The sequence below is a fragment of the Haliaeetus albicilla genome, chromosome 1 (assembly GCF_947461875.1).
Source record: "Haliaeetus albicilla chromosome 1, bHalAlb1.1, whole genome shotgun sequence".
In the NCBI taxonomy this organism is placed as follows: Eukaryota; Metazoa; Chordata; class Aves; order Accipitriformes; family Accipitridae; genus Haliaeetus; species Haliaeetus albicilla.
The window spans coordinates 36,036,768-36,056,908 of NC_091483.1; the positions used below are offsets into that span (position 1 = coordinate 36,036,768).

A 20,141-nucleotide genomic window follows, 5' to 3' on the forward strand; every position below is an offset into this window, starting at 1 on the left:
TACAGTGGTGGAAGAAATAAAGGGAGGAAGGAAGGGTTTGGCTCGCTGGTGCTGCAGGTGGGGAAGCAGCACTGAGGACTGAGGATACTCCAGGAAGAGATGGGGGAAGGGTGCACTTCTTGGGTAGAAAAGACAGAACAGGAGTCAATTCAGACCAAGTTTGAAGTCTGCAGGTTAGCCACCATTTGATTTTATAGCTTAGTTCCTGCACATGTTGAGAGTCAAGATAAGGGGTTGAGACATTACATTAAAAATTGAGTTAGTTCAGTAAGCAGCAGCTCTGTGATATAAAAAACCATATGCTTTCATTTAGCTCATTAGATCAGTTAAGTGGTTGAAGGAGGCGATGCATCCAAGGACATCTGAAGATATTATTGTATCTCTTTGTTGCACCCACTTCAGTGTGGTCCTACCGCTAAGCTTTGGCAGCAATTCTTAGAATAAAATTGCATTTTTTTTAATTATATAGCAAATTTGCAGGCCTAGATCTCACAGCTGGGGGCAGAGGAGGGGCTGCCTTTGACTTTTTTGTGAAAGTTGGGTTGGGTGCTAGAACTGAAAATGTTTGCCCTAAATGAATTTTAATTCTGTGTATTGATTTGACAGAAGGGGAAAATCTGAGAAAACTCAGGTTGGCTGCTTTATGTTAGCAACGGGCAAACTTTGAAACTTGCATCCTTCACAAATACAAGCCCGCATAAATAGAAGCAGTTTTTCTTATGCACACCCCCCCCCCGCCATAAATCCCCAAACTCTATAAAAATGTGCACCACGCTTATACATCATTATTTGCTCTCTCTCTGCATAGGTCCCTGAAAGCCAGGGAGGACCTCCAGCCCAACGCAGCCGTGGGCTGTGCAGAGGAGCTCCATCCCGATGGAGTAGGGCATTACTTAGTAGTAGTAATGCCATTCCTATTGCTGCTGGTTTGGGCTGTGGCAGCGTAGGGAGGACCTGGACGTAGCCGTGCTGATTGCTGCCCTGGCACCGATGCCCTGAAGAGCCCGTGATCAGCAACTGCAGCCTCGGCAATGAGAAAGGTCACAAAAAGCCTGCAGAGGCAGCCATTTCGCATCGCTTCCCGTTAGCAGATGGCATTTACGGTGCTCTTTAGAGAGCACTTGAGAGCTTTTTCTCCTCCTGCTTGTTAATGGCAGAGGAGAGCCTGGCCAAGGTTTAATTAACGAAGAGCGTGGGTGGGAGCAGTCTGCGAGGCTGCAGCCGAGCTCCATCCCTGCTGGCCCTGGGCAGCGAGCAGGGCTTTGCTCTTGTGGTGTAAGTCCCCCCAAAGTGGGATCTTGTCTGCTCTTTGGGGAAGGGCTGCCTCATTTAAACGGTGAGGTATGGCTCTGCAAAGAAAATACTGTTTATTGGGGGGGTGGCAGCGGCTCCTCTGACGGGAAAGACGACTTCGGCTTTTCCTCGCGGCCTCAGGGAGGAGATGGAGGACTTAATCCTTTCCACGGCTCTGCCAGCTCTCCGGGCACGGCCTTCCTCTCCGGGGCAGCCCGTTCCGGAGGCGCCCCAGCCGGGGCCGGGCGGCAGGTTCCCCCCTCACACCCGGGGCCGGGCGGCAGGTTCCCCCCTCACACCCGGGGCCGGGCGGCAGGTTCCCCCCTCACACCCGGGGCCGGGCGGCAGGTTCCCCCCTCACACCCGGGGCCGGGCGGCAGGTTCCCCCCTCACACCCGGGGCCGGCGGCAGCGGCCCGCAGCGCCCGCTGGGTGGCGCCAGAGGTCTCGCGGCGGGCGCGCCGCGCCCTCTGCCACCGGCCGCAACGGTTGCGGAGGGGGCGGCCATTTCTCCGCTGCACGACCGCGGCGGTGCGCGTTGCACTCGTGTGCGGTAACGTCGTGTGGTGGTGTGCTGCGCGATATGAACGGCGCTACGTGTAGCCTCGGATGCGGGAGGGGACGGCCAGCCGTCCTCGAAGGCGCAGGGCCTCTTTCTGGGTGGGTGGGTTGCATCCATGAATGGCAGTTTAATCCTGCAGCTGTTTCGTGTAGGGTGAAAGTCGGGGGGGAGGCTGCGTGTTTCTACAAAGTGCTGAGAGAATATGTCGTGAGGCACGTTTCGGCCTTATATTTCTGAATCGGCACAAGTTGCCTCCAGGAAGAAAACAGTCTGTAGATGAAGGATTTGCAGGGTGTGTTTCTGAAGGCTTTCTTGCCCAGTGGGGCAGAGGTAACATCCAAGTTACAGGGGAGGATGTGATCTAATGAAAAAAAAAAAAAAATTCATTTTAGTGTGATCCTGGGATTTCTCTTCAGATTTTAAAAAAAAAAAAAAGTGAGGTAATCTGTTTCACTAGTTTTATTTGAGAGGCAGGCAGTGTGGAACACATATATTGGCCTGGCACAAGCTGTGCATCTTTTAGTAGCAGAGGAAGAGATGAGGTCAGGATTGAGAGCAGTTAAAAGTCGGTGTTAGGGATGTGTTACAGCTGTTCATCATGTGGATGTGGGTGATGTGTATTTCCCTGGGGTTTTAGATACCTGCTTGAAAATGGTACTTTTTCTTTCATTACATGTATTAAAAATGTTCATGCCTACTCATCAACCTGCTTAAAGATATGTGGAGTATGTGTAAAGAAACTTGAGACTTGGTGGTGGGAGAAGAATCTTATCTGAGTGTAGGTGACTGATAAAAGGCTTGGATTTCAGCAGTGTGAGAGGGATCATGCAACTTCTAAAGTAAACGATGGGCAAGCACCACAGGCTGAAAACTGGTGCTTTTGGCAGAGTTTCAATTTTGTTTTCCCCTTGATCTGAAGAGTCAGACTAAAGCTTTTGTTCTCCATGAAGACATCCAGTCTTGGTTTGGAAACACCAAGCAAAGATGAAAAATCTTCCCCCAGGTACTTTGCTCCTCTGGTTAATCACCTTGTAGATTACAACTTTGTCTGATTTCACAAATTAGTTTTCTTGGCTTGAACCACTGGGGTTTTGTGTGTGTGTCTTTCTCTGCTGTGTTAAAGAGCTAGTAACTTTCATTTTCTCCTTTTGAAGCATTTATATACTGTAACCAAGTCATCTCTTTATCTTCCTTTTGATGGCCTGAACAGCTGGAGCTCCATAGGCCTCTCCCGCAAAGCATTTTCTTGAGCTCTCACCTCTTCTTTGTGGCTCTTTCTGCCTCCTCCCCAGTTCTTAATCAAAGACCTGAGAAACAAGCTTCTCTTCTACTGCTTCTCCCTTCCCCTGCAGCACAGTACAAACACAGGGATTGTACTTGCTCATTTTCCTTCCTCAGATGTGTCTGTAATCTCTTAATTTTGTGTAAACCCAAATTCAAGTTCTTTGTTTTCTAGAATACACTCTTGTCCTCTGAGGCCTGTGCTTGCTATTCTTATTGCATTGCGTTTGCTTGAGTACTATGTGTTACTGAGCTGAATTTACTTATGATCAAGTCCTTTTACCCTTTGTCAGTCTGAGTATGATAAACATACCTGCGTACGTATTACACATACAAACATATACATGTGTTATGTACATGTCTGTTTCATAGAAGAGGGAGGAAAAACCCCACCTTTATGGGCTGTGTACCCAGAATGAAATCCTACAGAACCCCGCTAGAAACTTCCTCTGTGGATCATGTTTCCCTACTATCTCTGCAAGTTCGCTGGTTAGCCAATTTTTAATCCATTTATTGTGCTTTCATTGGTGTAGGATAAGAGCTACATTTTTAAGTAGAGTATCCTGCAGCACTATGTGAAGTACTCTACTAAAGTTGTTACACTTTCATGAGTAGCATTAACAATCAATCCTGCAGTCTCAGAGAATGCAGTCAGGTTTGTGAGTTGGTGTCTATTTCCATATAATCAGGTAGACCAGCCCTACTTATGTTCCCATCCTTTCATTCTTTATTGATTGCATTGCATGGTTTTTGCCATTATCTTGCCTTGCACTGAGGGTTATAATTACTGAGGTCAACCCGTTCTCTTTAGTGAGTATCAGTACAATGCTCCAGTCTTGTGGCATGTTCCTAGTTTTTTGAAGGGGAATCTCTTCTCAGCGTCATGAGAAGAGCTATGAAATTAGATTCTGCTGCAGCCCCTAAGTCTCATGAGCAGCTTGATGCCAAAGGCCTGGATAAACAACAAGTAGTCATGACACCGATACTATTCTGTCAAATATCCTAGGGTTTGTTGATCTCATGAATGCTTTGTGTCTCTAAACCTCCATTTGACCTTCCCATTCCTGTAAATTTTATACTCTTTAAAACTGTAGTCTGGAATGACAAGTACTGTACCCCACAGTGATGTGTTTTGCACAATTCCTACCATGTACTGAAACTCCGTTTTCATTCTTTGGAATGTACTTTAGTCTCTTCACATGGGCTGTGAAGAGTAACTGAAGGACTGTCTGTATCATTTTACCAGGCTGTAATCTTTAACTGGGTTGTAACCAATTAATCTGACTAGGAGCAGACACAGTTATCAGCGCAAACAGCCATCTGTTCATATCCTCCCTTTCAGCCACTGTACAAAGTAGTCTGAAAGATGCAGAGCAGGAGAGAGAATGGGCGGATAAACTGGCCTCCAGAATGATCCTCCAAAGCACCTTATCTTTCTTTCCAGTGAGAAAGGGATATGGATTGAATCCTCAAATCGCATTTGTAAAAAGGAGTTTCATAATTAATTTCTTTCTGCTTTGCCTGATTCTATGCAGTTGGAGCTGTACATTTTGCTAACTGGGAAAATTCCATTTCGGTGGTGTGCACTGTTTTTCATTTCCAAACCCCATGGATAGATGCAGGCAGCCATCTTAGGTTCCATGATGTAGTTATGCCTTATCCATTAATATCTGTAAAAATAATTTGAGAGTTTTAGAAGACAGGTGATTCTCACATGCAAAAGTTTATTTTTAAAAAGATTATTTTTTTTTAAATTGGATCAATTATGTTGCTAAATTTAAGAGATTACATCTATGCTGAGCCTCTTGAGGTGTGCACCAGTGTGATATGTGCGAAGGGATGCCTTCCCCCTCATGGTTTTTAGTGGTGAATGTACTTGTGGGTATGCATCGGAGTCTGGAACAGGAGGTAAAACCTTACTGACTACGGACAGCAATTTCATTATTGATTGGAATGGAAAGTCACTTAACCATTGGTCTTCATAATGTGCTTGGTGAACAAGAGCAGAGCAGTCTGATTTCAAACTCATTGGTAATTTTTGGCTTTTTTATTTAATTCTGTGATACACTGTGTGACTTTCTCTGGTGCTTATGAAAGGAAGAAGTGTTCTGTATGACAGGTGCTTTGTGAACTTAAAAGAATAAGCTTGTTCTTCACCCTCCTCTGATTTTCCTGTTATTCCAGTCCTAGCTTTGAGTCTTTCCCTGAAGCACAGACTCAGCGTGTTGTGGATGCAGGGTTGTGTGGTGACGTCAGACAATTACATGTGCGTCAGAGCCCGAAATGCAATATGAGCAATTAAGTGAGGCTCTTGGCTGAATTTGTAGCTGTTCTCAATCTATACAACTGCAGCTGTTTCCTCTGGTGGTGATGTCCCTTTGGTCTTGCACCCGTACACTGCTATCACCGCTCTGCATGCGGTGCCTGTGGTGATGGTTCTGCTCTGTCACTGGGTACAAAGCTGGTGTGCTTAAAAGCGCCCAGAGGTGCACAACAAAGGGATAAGGAGCAACAGTGATATGTTGCAACAAGGGAAGTTCCAGTAGGACATGGAAAAAAACTCTTCCCCACGAGAGTGGCAGAGCACTGGAACCAGTGCCAGAGACATGATATCTCAGTCCACATTGAACCTTGAGTGGACAAGGCTCAGGATCTCAAAATCTAATGTGAAGTTAGCCTTGTGTGGAAAAGGCGTTTGGACTAGGTGACCTCCATGTGTTGCTTTCAGCCAAAATCTTTTTTTTTTGAATGATTCTTCTGCAGTCATTAGTACCCATTCCTTATACCAAATTTCATTCTGGCTGTGTATGATAGAAGTCAGTTTTTCACCACAAGATGATTCAGAAGTGTCCTTATGTTTCTCCCCAAAATTTACCTTTTTTTCCAGGCTCCTCATCTTGGTGGCTCCATCTCAGAAGTCACTCAGATTCCCAAAGTAGCTGGATTCTTGCCTACTTTCCCAGGTGTGGGGTGCGGCCTTACTCTGGAATACAAGCTCTAGAGCATAAGGAATTAACAACAGTTACTAAAAGAGGTGATTTGAAATCATGGGCTTGTTCTTCACTAATGTAAATCTCCCATTTATTTCAACTTACAGTAGTTTAGGATCCAAACAGTAAATGTTTCTTTAAGGTAGTGAAGCAACTGGGAGTTAGTAGCTTAGGTAATTGGGTTCATTGCTATTTGGAGCATAATCAGCAAGCATTCATTCTCTGTACAGCCAGCATATAAAATTTGCAAGAGCTGCATACAGCGCGTACTCAATCGATGTAAATCATTTAGCAGCCCACATAAGGGATGTCTGGCTATTGGACTAAAAAATCCACTTGGTAATAGAGGCAGATGAGTCATAAACAAGTTTTCCAGTTATATATAAAATTATTATATCCACAAGGGAATCTGAAAGCTGAACAGATTTTAGCTTTCCAGCCACTAGAAGGGAAGACAAAATGCTGTTGCAGTATTTTCATGTATTCTGAATATGTTTATTAAGTGCCAAGATGGCATTTTGCTGCACTTAATAATTATTACTGACATAGCCTAGCTCTAATCATTTGAGGGACTGGGCGACTTTTCTGTTCACTGAGGCCTGGTGGTGGTGGTGAACATGTGTAAACAGATCTGTCTTGAAAGTAAGTGTGAACTTTGCACCAGGTTTTAATAGTTGCAGAATCTTCCCTGCCTGAATCGGAAGCTAGGGAATCTTGTCTGTGCTTGCGGAGCAGTGTGCAGTTGTTGTGCAAGTCAGAGCCTCAGCTAATAATTCAGCAGAGATTTCCTGGGATTAAACTATCAGTTAGAGTATGGCCCTCATTTAGACCGCTAACATCAGACTTGGAGTGTGTTGGCCGAGTATCAGCAGCTGCAAGGGATGCAGATGATGAGCTTTCTCCTTGCCAATGGATGTCAAATCCCTAAACGTTTTCACTCACTCGGTAGCTATTTGCCAGTCAATAAATGCTATGAGCAGCGAAGCATAGATTTGAGCTCAGTTTCTTTCCTTTCTTGAATAGCTCCTGTGTTAACAGGAGAGGAAACATTGCCCCTTTCCATTGCGTATCTCTCCTCTTGCTTTCAATGTCACAACATTATGAGTCAGTGGGGAAATGAAACATCTTACAACTTCTTATTTGAAATGAGAGCTTGGTTAGTCCCTCTTAAGACAAGAACTCTCCTTGCTATCAATTACCATACCTGAATTTTGCCTAGATTCTCACAAAATTTTCTTCTCTTGACTACATCCTTCCATCTGCTATCCCATGCTTGTTTGTGCACCTATATCACAGATCAAATGGGCACACCTTTGTGAGCATGACCTTTAGCTGGTTTGTTGCAGAGAATAGAATGCCATGGGTCAAACTCTTGGATTCTTAGCATTTGCCTGGGTTGCCTCATTAAGCAGGATTTGGCCTGTAAGTCCTAAAGAAATAGTGGTTAATTTTTGTATGACATTTTGCTTGCAGGTGTGTTTTGTTTTACCTTTGGGGACACTGTGGTAACTTTAAAGCAGAAAGCACTGATCAGAGGTTTTGAGTTATCCTTGAAGAGCCTGGAAAACTCTATCAGTTACATTAAAATAAGAGAAGAGGGTCTCTTGGGTTTTAAAATGTATGTACTGATTTTCAGCCCAGGATCTCCAAGTGCTCCATAATGATAGAGAGTTAGTGGGCAATACCTGCTGCTTTGGGAGGGGAATCGGGTTCCCACATTAAAACGCAGTCATGGAAAGCTGTCTTTTTAATGCTGGCACAAAAGGGTAGAACACTGTACAAAGATCTGCTCTCCCCTGTGTGTTAGACTCACAGCTCTAACTCCAAGTAAGAAAAAGGGTAACAATTGCTCATGGATGTAAAAGGAGGAGGAGGAATAAGAGAATGTGGAATATAGATCAAAGCTGTAACATTTCATAAATGATAATGTGAGAACCTCCTCTAGGCCATGGATCCTCTTCATGCAATTTATCTTTCCTTCGTGACTGGCAGATGGGGCTCTCTGTGCATACTTCTGTTTCTCCCTTTCTCCCCCTTCTCTTCTCTTGTGCCTAGAAACCCTTGCTGCAGGTCAGGGTAGTGTGAGCTGGCTGCTTAGCTGCTGCACAGAATCAGGAAAAAAAGGGCCCTGCCTGAAAGGGCTGATGAGTGATTTGTGTGAAACCCACTAAATCCAGCCCCTAGTTCAGTTGTCCTTCAGTGCTAATGGAAATAATTTCTCATTTACATGGACAGAATTGAGAAGACAATCAGACTCAAAGTTGCCCTTTGAAAACATGTAGGGTTTGTCTCTAGGACATGATGCATACCTAGCCGCTAAGAAAAGTCATCCTGGGGTGTTCCTGGGTACTGATCTAGGCTGGTTGTGGAAGCAGTTCATACTGAGGTGAATCCGTTATCTCTGCCCTGCCTTGCATTGTGCCACAACTTCAAAGCACTGAGCAACAGCAAACATGAAAGTCTTTAGGGAGCTAGTGAAATTAAACAAGCTCCACTAAAAATGGAGAAAAACGTCTCTGGTAAGGCAATTGATTAGATTAACAAACTGGCCATATTTCTTCATTCTCTTTCTCGGCATGGAACAAAGACATAGACTTTTATTCCAGAAAAAGTCACTCTCCAGTGAGACAAACAAATTGTCCCCAAACTTTGCTGGTGACAGAAGGCAGGGAAGGGTAATTAATGAACCATCATGCAGATGTTTACAGAGCTGTTAAGATTTATGTGTGAAGACTGTTCAACCCTGAAGATGCAGTGTTTTTTGTAAGGAAGAAACTGACAGGTCAGTGGGAGATAACCTTCTCAATTTCTCTTCCTGTCAGTGTAAGCTGGTTTCAAACCTGAAAGTAAACTGCAAATTACCCAGCTGCAGTTCTTGGGTGGTACAGTACTCGGTGCAATAGACTAAGCCATTTTTCTACATTGTTTTTTTGCTAGAAATAACATGTCCAAGTCTATGACTGGACTGATACAGGAAGATAAAATCATCATGTGCAATAAATATGAGTCCTGGGATATACCATTTAAATGTTCAGCAATTATAGGGGTCGTGTTGATTAATTTGATGGTTTGTGTCTATGTGTTTGAGATTCCTGGTAGTGCTGCCAGGGACTATCGTACCTAAAGATGCAAATAGTCAGCATGAGCTTTCAAGTATCAGGCAGTACAGCTAAGGGATGTTTATGACTTTCCTCTTCTGAAGGCAATAAAGGCCTTGAGGGAAGAATTTGTATGGAGCCTTCAAATAAAAGATAATAGAGTAAAAGGCTGTTTTACTTTCTGTAAATGTGGAGGAAACAAAAAAAGGGAAGGAGTGTGCTGTATTTTTAGCATACTAGAGAGAGACACAGTTGATAAGGTCTCAGTGTTTTAAATTAGTCTGGTGCTGAATATGTACCAGCTAAGTAAGGAAAAAGATACTATCTGTATTGGAGAAGAAAATTAAGCAACTCTTTAAATTGAAACTTTAGTGAATTTCTACAAAGTAGTTACCTTATGTACCTACTAAATCACTTTAATTCTTGACAGATAATGTTGTACTAAAGAAAATAAAGTGGGATTATAATGGGGTTTGGAGGCTATATACTTTGTGGGAAAGCAGACTATTGGGATAAATTTTTCCACTTGGCTTAACCTGTTACCCTGCGGGGCTCCTGTCATTAGAGACTGAGGTAGGCCAGACTCCCTGACTGAGTTGCCATCTTGTTCCACCTCAGATGTGCCCTGCTCTTGTACCTCCCTCTGCTAAGCTATCCTATAGCTATTTATTTCCGGGCTTTCCCTTCCTTGGACAAAAGCAGGCTTGTGAAGTTGACCAAAAGTGGAGGGAAAACTTCTTGATGTTATGCCATTATCTCAGTTTTTAATGACACATGGCCATCTTGAGACATTTTGTCATTTCTGTACTGCTTTTTAAGGTCACTACTTAACCAAGATAAGCCAATATATTAATTGAGTAGATGTTCTGATGCCCAGATCAGCTTGCAGGATTCATAAATTATCAGAGCGCAGGTCCAAATCTGTCTGAAAAAATAATTGAGATTAATTGTGAAGATGAAGCACAATATAATATTACACAGTACAAGCCAAAGCAAGGTGAGGTGCAGAGAGTTAGGCAGGGCTCTTACATCAGCAGTGAAACTGCCCACAGTGCAAGGGAGAGGACTTGCTGAGAAAGCAGCAGTATGCAAATGCTTCTCTTCTTGCCCACAGTTTGCAACTTCTTACTCAAGTCTTACTTTTTTTTCAAGGACATTCATTTAAAAGAAAAAAAAAATTTGACCCAGCTTTGGGGGGGAATCTTAATCTTTAGCTTTTTTTTGATTGCTGGTAAGTGATGTTTCTATGCAGGTCTATTATAATGGCACACTGTTTGCACACCTTGTGCAGCTGATGGGGTATGGCCAACTCTACCTACTTTCAGGCCAACTTTGTTTGAATTATTCAAGGAATTGACTGCTGAATGGAGTTCTTTTGCTGTATGAAGAACAGTGGGTTGCATTTTGGTGTTAATAATGTTCTGTTAAATTTGAAGGCAGGAGTTGAAGAGTCAAAAATGTGGTAGAAGGCTCAGCAATGATGTTTAGCTGTTGCGGAATTCATACAGGCAGAGAGCTCTGACTGTATGGATCAGGCTGAAGGCCTAGATAACTTTTGGCCTTTCTTATAGGCTGTGTTCCCCTCCTCACTCTTTCTGTTTCAGTCTGTCTTATTTTATTTATTGCCAACTAACAATTCTCACTTGTTATATAAAGCTGAATGCAGATTGTTTGAACCAAGATCTGCATCTTGACTTGTTTTTATGAGGTATCTGGTACATAAAGTAATTAACAATTAAACTGACAACTCAAATAGAGAAGTCCTCCTGGCATAAAGACATAATGGAAATGTTAATAGCTCTTATTTCAAAAGCAGTGTTGTCGTAAGCCATAATAGGGAGTAGGTGTCATTTAGGATACCTGAGTAGGTTACTCAGACTTGGGAAGAATTCTGAAAGTGAGACGTGAATTCAACTAAAAAGGCTCAATGCTATGTGTGATAAAGGACCTGGGTATGTCAAAGCTAAGCGTTGCACACTTGGCCCTTCAGGGTGGAAACTTCTGTCTCTGATCCTTGTACTTGGGTCACTGTGTAGATCAGCAAGTCTTTTCCTGGACATATCATTGCAACATGCAAATAGGTGCCTATGGGATGGGAATTTACAGAATGCTGCAAATGAATTATTTTTGTCTGAGCTGGTAATGCACCTTTTTCAGTATGGTGAATGGTTGGATTGTAAGCCTTTTGAGGCAGAGAATGTTTTCTTGCATAAGAGGCTCCAGCATACTTCAAGGCCCCATAGTCCTGTTGAAGAGTAAACTGCAACATACAGTTTGCCTGCTTTTGTGGCAATGCCACACATGGAATTAAGATTTTGTGGTGGAGGGGAAGAAGTAGGGGAAGCACTAATGGCTTACTTCTTTTGACGTGTGACCTAGTTTAGCTACTGATGGTGTTGATAAACAGGGGAAAATGCATGCAGAAATATTTCTTCCTCTTTGTCTATAAATACCTATAACACACATTATATTTCTGCATGCTTTTTAAAAATTCTCTGCAGTACTCTCTCCTCTGTGAGCATATAAGATTATACATTAAGACAGAATTAATCCCTCATTGTGACACACACGGGCTCAGCATTTGCCATGGCTTTGCTCTAAGAAAGGGATTTGGACATTGTGGTCTCCATCAAAGAATGGCAGATTCCTGGCAGAACCTTCTTCCATTTTTTTCTGCAAGCGAAACAGTTAATAAATCAGTCATGCATCATTGCTGGATTAGCAATCACACCCCCAAATGCTAATAACTGTTCTCACTCTTTCTCCAGAAGATTACCCTTAAATCCTATCAAAGGACAAGATGCCTTTTGCCTTGCCTGGCATTAGCACCCTAGTGACCTACAGCCAAAGTCAATAGTCAGTAAACTAACTCTCTGACATGGTGAAAGAACAGTGTGCCTTAACCAGATCCACTGTTTCTTAAGATGGTTTTAGTTTCTCCTGTCAATGCCTCCACTTTTTATTTTTCCCTTTGTTTTGTTGGTTTTTTGGGGTTGTTTTTTTTTTCCACCTCAGCCAGTCTGGCCACATAAATTGAAGCTGAACAGAAGGAAGTTTGCCACAATGAATCACTCAAGAGTCTGTTGCAGGGTCACACAGGCTGGGGAAGTTTTGCAAGGCTGAAGACTGGCGGAGCTGGAACCAAGAAAATGAGGAGAAGGTAGGTACTTAACAAATTCTTTCTTTCTTGTTAACGGAGCAGATGAGCTTATTTACCTCTTGTCTGCAGCTGAATGGGGTCTGTAAAACTGCCTGCTCCTCTTGGTCTGAAAGCAGAGAGACAGGTCATAAATTGATGAGAGAATTCATGGTCTGTGAGCTCTCCTTGTCTGCAGTTTCAAAGGACAGTTGCTTAAAGTTGGATGTTGGGTGTATAAAATACTATAACACTTTCCTTGGTTTTGTAATGCTCACTAGTGAAATGGCTTGGCTCAGCAAGGACTCCTTAGATAACTACTTTGTGTTTGTTTTCATAGCATTGGTTTGTTATCACTGGGATTCATTTACAAAAACACAGGAGTATTTTATATGCAGAAAACATACAAAAAGTAAGATTACACTTAAGTCATGTGTTTTATTTTTAAGGAGCAGATATTTTAAAAATAATTGGGTTAGAAACCTACAAGATATATATACTAAAACATTTTGAGTAGTAATTAATATTGTTTCATTATGTTTCACTGCATGGAGGATTCATGTTAATGTATCTGTTAAATAATTTTCTTACAGCCTTATAATTTTTTTGCTAATCTGTTATTAGATTTAAAGGATGGTCTGGAGATTTTAAATCTTCTTAGTATGCAGACAAAGATAAAAGGATATAAACTGAAAGGTATAAACAGTGTTTAAACTTTATCTTGAACACATAACTAATGATGCATGATTGTGCAAGTAACTTTTTCAAGTGCTTCCCAGTAAATATGCAACCACAGTATGTTTGCAGAGATGTACTTTCTGGTATGATCAGCATGGTTATCTTTTGGAGTGAACTGTTAGATAAATAAATGGGCTAGCATTCAGATCAGGGCTCACTGTGTCTGGCTCTAAGGCGTCAGACTGTTTCATTCAGAACTATTATTTCCTTGAATCATAGAATGAAGTCTTCACCAAAATTTTAGTTTATAATGTTTCTTTTCTCGAGACTGCAAACAAAAGTGGTGGAGGGGGGAGTGTGGGTGGGGCCAAAGTGAGAGAGCAAAGACCAGTGCAACTGGACAAAGAAGAGAGGTTAAATATTTGAGCGTAGAATTGGAAAGTAAAAGGAGAAAATTATTTGAGTTGAATGGAAAAACTATGTGTAGGGAGAGCAAAAATGTAAAAACCAAAATCTGGGAGGCACCCAGACTGAAACCAAAGTTTGGTTTGTACCAAGTACTCCCTTAAATGAAGACATAAATGGGCCAACTCGCCACCTTTTAGTCCTCCACCCTCACCTAATACTTATTCCTCTGTGGACAGTATCAGCTTGCAGACCACTTCTGTCTAAATGTAAAAGAACAGATACTTTTAATTTAATCGAAAATTCAGGTTATGGGCTCATCATTGCGAATGGAGTACTTCAGTGGCTTTCAAACCACCTCTTAAGTTTTTGGTTTTCAAACTACATTTTTCTGGCTGCTTAAAACTTTGCTTCTTGCTGTGTTCACTGATATACTTGCTGCCTAGCTGTGACTATTGGTCTCTCAGCAGACCATGCACATGGTCCCCACTGCTCTCATGCCAAGCAAAAAGCATGGCATAGGAACCGGAGGGCCCACATGATATTTCTGTAATGCTGGGTTGCCTTCTTGCAGCCTCGAGTGGCTTGCAGTGTGAAGTTTCACCTTCTTCGGGTTTCACCTTCTCCTCAAATATGGTTAATAAAATTTTGCTTGCTAAATAAAAAATGTGGAAGAAAAGCAGTGCAAGTGCAAATACAATTATATAGCAGCTACTTGAGAAATGTTGTAACTATTTTAGATGAAACACAATTAAGAAAATAGAAAGGCCTGAAGACCTTGTAAACATTGTGTAAATGTAATGTAAACATTGATAGTTTTCAGTTCTTCTCTAAAGCTTTGGAACCCTGTAGTGTTCAGGGCCTTTGAATTTTTTTTTTCCCCCAGAAGCTTAAAACTTCTTGGCTTATTTTAAAACAAAAGGGAAATGACAAAATTTTTTTGGTAGTGTACCACTACCTTACACTTGTCTTTTTAAAAAGGAAGAAATCAGATGTGCTGTGTAAATATTTGCATCTTAGCTTTTAATATGGCTTGCAAACCTAGTCTGATATAAGGAAAGGTTGTTCAGAGAATAGTAGACTCTAAGCCACCAGGAAAACCTGAATTCAGTTCTTGCTTTGCCACAGATTTTTTTTTTTTTTTTTTTTTTTTTTTTTTTGGTATCATCACCTTGGGCAAGGTGCTTTGCCAATAAGGTCCCTCAAGACCTAGGCTACCTCTCTACACAGGGCATTGCAGTGATGAGTACGTAGGGGACGGTGAGCTGCTTCAGTATTGCTCTGATAGGGAACCATGTGAGTACCTACAATAGTCATCCCCTCTTCCTGCAGCAGGCCCTGCCCTGAGGAAGGTGGCATCACATCCTATTAGATGACGAGTAATATTTCAGCATTGTGGCTAGTATTCAGTGGGCAACAGGAGATCATGTGTCCACAAAGAACCAAATGTGAAATGCTAAGCCATATTGCCAAGCTGGAGAAAGATGCAGTGCTTCCATCTTGTGACGTATAGTGCATACTCCATTGTTTCTTTATCCTCCTCAGCACAGCCTCAGGACACTAGAATCCTCAGCCATGACTAGGTTTTAGAGGTGCTGCAGTAATACAAATGCTACTGCTACCACTAACCAGCTTGATTTTGTTTTAATAGCAGTCTTCTCTGCAAAACCACAAACCCAAGTTAATTACACAAGGCAGGGGAACGTGGAATTATTACAATAATTAGACCAGGACAGCGGCCTTGGTCCAGAAAAACAGCTTTAAGCACAACTGTGCCGGAGAAAGTTTGGTCCAGCGCATTAGGACCAAATGCTAAGATCACAACCAGCTCCTGAACTGTCTTTTTAAAACTGCCTTTCCTAATGGCTACTGTTGTCTGAAGAGCTGTGCTGCCTCTGCTTGATAGTATCTCCTTTTCCTCTCCTGCCCAGCCAAGCTGAGACCAGGAGCTCCCACCTAATGGTGACTCTGCCCTTTGCACCTGCCCTGGCCTGGGAAGTTGGAGATTGTAAACCTCCTTCCATGCTCTTGAGAGAATTTCCCATCTAATGTGTGCTTGCGTGCTGATTTGTTTGGATAAACATGGGTAGAGGAAAACATATGTATGCCTGTCATTGGGGTTAGTAGTTACAGTTTATTTATGGCACCTTCTAGTTCTTGAAATTCTCTGGGACTAATGGATATCTTGTATTACAATAATATTTAAGTTAGCTCTATCTGCAGAAGCTGGTTTTCCAGTTTTTCTCCTTTACCTGTTATGAGTCATGACCTGACAGCTTTGCTCTGCCAAGTGAGAGACCTACTGGATTTTACACCTGCTGCTCCCTCTCCTGTTTAGAAGCTAGTCTGGATATGACTGTTATCATGCTGTGTTGTGGTTTAACCCCAGTCAGCAACTAAGCACTATGCAGCCACTCACTCACTTCCCCCCCGCCCCAGTGGGATGGGGGAGAAAATTGGGAAAAGAAGTAAAACTTGTGGGTTGAGATAACAACGGTTTAATAGAACAGAAAAGAAGAAACTGATAATGATAACACTAATAAAATGACAATAGTAATAATAAAAGGATTAGAATATACAAGTGATGCACAATGCAATTGCTCACCACCTGCTGATCGATGCCCAGTTAGTCCCCAAGTGGCGATTCCCCTGCCCCCACTCCCCCCAGTTTATATACTAGACGTGACATCACATGGTATGGAATACCCCGTTGGCCACTTTGGGTCAGCTGCCCTGGCTGTGTCCCCTCCCAGCTGCTTGTGTCCCTCCAGATTTCTTGCTGGCTGAGCATCAGAAGCTGAAAAATCCTTGACTTTAGACTAAACATTACTTAGCAACAACTGAAAACATCAGTGTTATCAACATTCTTCTCATACCTAACTCAAAAAACATAGCACTGTACCAGCTACTAGGAAGACAATTAACTCTATCCCAGCTGAAACCAGGACATGCTGCCATAGCCAATGACTCCTCACAGGGCTGAGGTTAGGCTTTTGAAGCAAATAAAATTTGTAGTCACCCAAGTTACATCCATCAGAATGGAAATTTTTAACTGCAGTTGTTCTAAAGATCAATACAGGATTAGTATTGATGAAATGTTGTAATTCCCAATTTCTTAAATCTCCTAAGAGCAGGTTGCATCCACAGTGGCATCTCCTTGGTCTCAAAAAGCTGTGAGACAGCAATTCTCAGGCTTTAATATGAGTCAGTTCTCACCAGGGAAGGACAGTGATATCCCCTTTCCTGAATGGATGCTAACTTTAAAGAAATGGGTACTGCCCAGCTGTCCACAGCCTGTGGACTCCAGAAACAATTTATTGGTTTGATAGTGATAGGAGCAGAGGAAGGTGATATAAGGCTGAAGAGGAAAAAGACCAAAAGAAAAAAAGAGAGGGAACAACTTGACAACTGTATGGAGGTGAGGAAGGCTGCTGAGGGAGAGAAGTAAGCAATATGGACATATTCCTTACAAAATGGGGTAGATGGGATTAAAGAAACCCTAGGAAAATAATAGTGAGGAAATGTAAAATGTGGTCATATGTAGTAAATATGAGCATAGAAAAGCGAGGGCCTGAGAGGAAAAAGAGAGAGGAAAAAAGAGAATATATAAAGAAAAAGGTCTTGCTGAGCTGACAGAAGAATGCCCCTGGAGGAGAAAAAATGCAAAACTGTAAAGCATTGAGTATTATGCCAAGCTTAAGGCGAAACACAAGCCCTGGCAACAAGGGAAATGAAGCTTTTTGGAAGAAGGAAAAAGGTTTTCAAATAGAATACAAACTACACACATTTAGAGTTAATTTTAAGTCTTATTCTACTGAAAGTTGATTGATCAGGTATTATGCTAAAATACTTACATTTTCTTTTCCTGGGTAGAAAAATCACTGAGAAGTTTAAAGTACTGTAATTTTTTAATAGCCTTTTCTGCAGAAGGTCTCACATTTTCATTACCACCACTGGATGATACGGTGAATGACCCAGAAAGCCTGCCACCTAAGGACTTAAATTTTTAGCAGGTCTAGCTTCCTCAGTATGGGTATGCCTGCAGCGTGACACAGAGGTGAGATGTCCCAGATGGCTTAAGGCAGGCTGAATGTAGTTATTGTCACACTGTGGTTGAAGAAGCACAAGCCTCAGTGTGGCCTGCATGTGTCTGAGTAATGTTTGAAAGCTGAAACCTATGCTGCTGCCATTACTTTTCTCTCCTGTGTACATCAATGGCAGTCAGATGCAGGACTGTAGTGCAGATGTGTCAGGATTGAACTTCATAGATGTGAGAACGGTGTCAACATTTATAAAAATGCACTAATCAACACATTTAATGTTCTATGTACTTGCTTCTGCTTTTCCACCCGCTGACACAGCTTTGTGTCTCACTAGTCCTGGCTACTGCTAGGAAATGTATGTGCCAAAAGAGAACAACCCATTTTAGCAGGGCTGACTACGGAGGGAAACCTGAGCTCCTGAAAGCCTTCTTTCACTTTAAATGGAAGACATAATCTGGGCAGTCTAATTTTTGCTGGCAGGAGCAAGAATACAGTCAGATGATCATCTTATCCTCCAGCACAGTGAAGGTCATAGAAAGGACGTTTTTGGAAATGGTTTCCTCTGTCTCTAGCTGAAGAATGACATTTCTTGTAGAAGAGGAGTTGCTTTATTCAGCTAAGTTTTCTTTGAGACGAAAAGATTAATCTTCAGGTAGCTCAAACCTCTTAGCATAATTGCTTCTAAAAATATCTGTTCAGAACAAGACTTGGAATATAACTTAATATTGTTTCAAGTAAAAGGGGTAAAGCTCCAGTCTAGTTCTTCATGAATACAGTAAGTGGTGTGTATGTGTTTTACCTTTTTAAAGTAACTTTTCTTAGAGTATCTCATCCCAAACTCTGTAATGCATCTGATTTATGCAAAGCAGCTTACATATGTGCCAGTGGAGAGAGTTCTTTATCTTCTCAGTATGTGTTAATTCTTGTATCCCAAGTCAAAACATTTATCCCTGTTCTTGAAAGTAGAAAACCATCACCCTGTGCCCTCTTACCTTGTTTATAAATTTTTGGTTTTGAAACCTAGATGAAGAAAAGAAAAAAAAAGTATCAGAGAGCAAAACAGAAGTTATTAGATGATTGAAAGAATATATATTCAGGGTGACAAAGAATGCAGGCAAAATAAAACCCATCAGTTGAAATTGGTAAATTTTCTAGGCCTAAAATATTCCTGAAAATTTAAAAAGAGAGGAGTACAACAAAAGCAACTTTTATTTGTTTCAGGCCTTTGGAAAATTTTATTACTAGCTTTAAGGGTCATTGCTGCAAGTTCAACCAAGTTAGAGAAAGTGTTATTTGTTCCTATTTCTAACAAACCACATTTGATGAGACTCTGGAGTACTGTCCTCATAATAATCCCCTTGTGTATTTTTCTTGTTGTATTTCTACACAATAGCTCTTTAATGTATTGTCATGCCAACATATGCCTTTCTATTGAGAACTTTTCCACATACAAATTATTATTGCTACTTTTGTTGAACAAACAAGCCATGTGGTATAGCTTGTTTCATTTACTCATATTTACACTTGCTTTGGAGGAGAAACATCTTTGAGAGTTACAGAGTTTGACTCTACCACTGATGTTCTGTGTGACTTTGGTCTTAGAGACATAGGACTAGGTATTCAAAAGTGTTCTTCAGATCTGGGTATTTAGCTTGAAGTGTTAATCTTCAGGCTTTGGTAACTTTTTCAGAAATGCTAAATGCCTGCTGTGATGGCAGGATTGTTCAGGGGAATACCACTAACTCTAATACTCAGTCTTTTCAATAGGTTAACCCTGGAACAAAAACATTAGGACACTCAAAGAAGAAGCCATTTTTTGGGGGGGGGGGGGGGGGATCTATTTCTGTAATGCCTCAGTTGCCCTCAGTAGTGAAGCACAGTCAATTCTTATCAGATATCCTTGTAAACCCTTTTAAAATGGATGAATTAAAGTCTCTGAATAGGTGCTTTGTCTTGAGCCTGATAGTAGCAAATGTTCATGCTGTCAGACTCCTACTACTAAAAGCAGCTTTGACGCACACTCATGGAGGCCCATGATCAGTAACCTTACTCAAAGCTTTGCTGTAGCCAGGCACTCATCCTGCTGTGAACGGCATAGACCAAGACATTGCAAAGGGACTACTCACATGCCTTTTTATTTTTATACATATCTGACTGGACTGGGAGCATGCAGCTGTAGCTCTTGAGCTGGAGTAACAGTAGCAAGCTCCATTCTATGTTGACATAAATGAGAATTTGTACCCCTGACCATCCTGTGCTGTCATTTCTTTCTAGTTCTGATAAATCAGGTTCACCCTCAATGCTTTGGAGGTCTAGAGACCCTTGACAGATTGAGCTAGATCAGCTGTGCCAGATACCTGATGCACTTTGCATTCAAGTCCTGTCTGTGCCCTCCTTTTTGAGACCATCCTCTGCTATTTATTCTGGTGTGTTTTTAGAGTTTCCATTGTCCTTCTGTGAGATTGTGTATTCTGCACTCAGCGCTACAGAAGAGCTTCCAATATGAGGAGAGGTGTGTCATAAACATCTTCCTTTGTATATTTAAATGCATTCCAGTCCTTCCTGATATTATGTTTCATAGCTCAAGTATGTCAGCTAAAAATGCTCTGCCCTGAGCTCCTGACAGTTTTTCCGAGAAGCTTTGGATAGTTTCAGT

The 20,141-nt window shown here is 41.8% G+C and overlaps 1 protein-coding gene across 1 annotated transcript in view; it reads left to right on the top strand.

The window, feature by feature from the left end:
• Positions 1–12,231: 12,231 nt before the first annotated feature.
• TRIM2 (tripartite motif containing 2) overlaps positions 12,232–20,141 on the top strand; it is a 118,441-nt gene continuing 110,531 nt past the window's right edge. Inside the window, exon 1 of the mRNA XM_069785424.1 lies at positions 12,232–12,383. The gene's annotated coding sequence lies outside the window, so the exon portion shown is untranslated. The remainder of the gene's footprint in view (positions 12,384–20,141) is intronic.